The 1,512-nt window shown below is 48.2% G+C and overlaps 1 protein-coding gene across 3 annotated transcripts in view; it reads left to right on the forward strand.

The window, feature by feature from the left end:
• The first annotated feature begins 6 nt into the window (after positions 1-6).
• The window catches only part of MRPL47 (mitochondrial ribosomal protein L47), a 16,866-nt gene continuing 15,360 nt past the window's right edge, over positions 7-1,512 (forward strand). Inside the window, exons 1-3 of one of the 3 annotated variants that reach the window (XM_025195989.1) lie at positions 7-223; positions 592-928; positions 1,303-1,363. The gene's annotated coding sequence lies outside the window, so the exon portion shown is untranslated. The remainder of the gene's footprint in view (positions 224-591; positions 929-1,302; positions 1,364-1,512) is intronic. The other 2 variants (XM_025195990.1, XM_025195988.1) reach the window with 2 other exon arrangements.

Below are 1,512 nucleotides of genomic sequence, written 5' to 3' on the forward strand. Positions count from 1 at the left end.
GGCCTCGTCGGGCGCGGGGGCGCCTGGCGGGAGGCGGGGCGGGGCGGCACGGCACGTCCCGTCCCATGCTTTCCTCTCTTCCTTTGCAGCCCGGCCCTGAGCCTGCTGCCGCGGAGCCGCCCGCAGGGAGCGCGCAGGGAGCTGCACGCCACGGCGTGCCGAAAGGGGCTGGAAGAGTTTTTTGACGACGAGAAAAACTGGGGAGAAATAACAGTCAAATCCGGTGAGTTGTATTCCAGCCTCTGGGGCATTTCTGTCAACCGACCTAGATGTTCACGGGCTGGGGTTTGGGAGGTGTTAACACCAAACACACCTCCCCGCCACCCCCAGTACAAGTGCAGGACGGGGGTGAAATCTTTCAATCCTTTATTTACACGGTGACGGGCAGAGCTGTGTTTTTAATACGGGCGGTCCTCGGACTTGCGACGCGATCGGTTCCTGGAAAACGCGTCTAAAGTCGAAATGTCGTAACGCAGAACCGATTTTCCCAAAGGAAACAATGTTATAAATGAGGGCTGGTTCCTGAACCGAGACCCGATGCCCTATTTTCATGAAAAATAACCCAGAATTTTTGTACTCGATCAATTATAGATGAACAATAAAGCTACATTCGTGTATTCGTATTGTAAATAGCAATCGTGTTGATTTGGAAGGACTTCTTTGAGGTGACTTTGCTGCGGTTTTTGAAGGGCTCTCGGTTGGACGTTTTGAAGGGTTTTTGGCTGGAGTCTTCTCGGGAGAGACGGCTGCGGGTTTTTCTGGAGTCTCGTCTGCTTTCTTAAAGAAAATGTCCCAGGAGGTTTGGACAGATGTTCTCCGGGGAGACGGGTGACGCAGCGACTTGCTCGCTGGCGTGGCCTCGGATCAAGCGTTGTAAAGTTGAAACTGCCGTCAAAAAGTTGAAACAGGGCATCAATTTATAAACGTTGTAAGTGTGAAATGTTGTAACTTCAAATGTTGTAAGTTGAGGACTGCCTGTATTGCACAAGGGACTTTATTAAGGAAGTCACGTTATCTCTAAAGCTACTTTTTCTCACTCTTTATATAGATAGAGAGATATAAAGAGCGCAGGTTAGAAAAAGTACCTGCACCAACTCGCGTTTGAGTATGGTCTCATATTCCAGCTAAGGCTGGGTTTAATCCAACACTTTAAGGTTATCTGCAAGGAAAACCTGCAAGAGTTGGTGCTTGTAATTTGCCGGGTGGTACTAAATCAGAGCGATCTGCAAGTAGAAGTGCGTTCTTTTGGGAAGTGGAATCGTTGTTCATTAAACAACTTTCTTATGGCCACTGTTTTTACAGGTGAAGCTTGGAAAATAACACATCTAAGAGGCAAGAGTAGCGAAGACTTGCACAAACTTTGGTCAGTATGTCTTGGCAAGGTGCTTTGTACTTTTGGAATAAGCATGCCCGTTTTATCATGAGAACAACAAGGCTGTTTCTGCCACTGAACAATCTCCCACTCAGTGGACTTGACTATGCTGTTGTGTTCTTTGATTCAGGTATGTCCTG

Source organism: Alligator sinensis, unplaced genomic scaffold (assembly GCF_000455745.1).
Source record: "Alligator sinensis unplaced genomic scaffold, ASM45574v1 scaffold301_2, whole genome shotgun sequence".
Taxonomy (NCBI): Eukaryota; Metazoa; Chordata; order Crocodylia; family Alligatoridae; genus Alligator; species Alligator sinensis.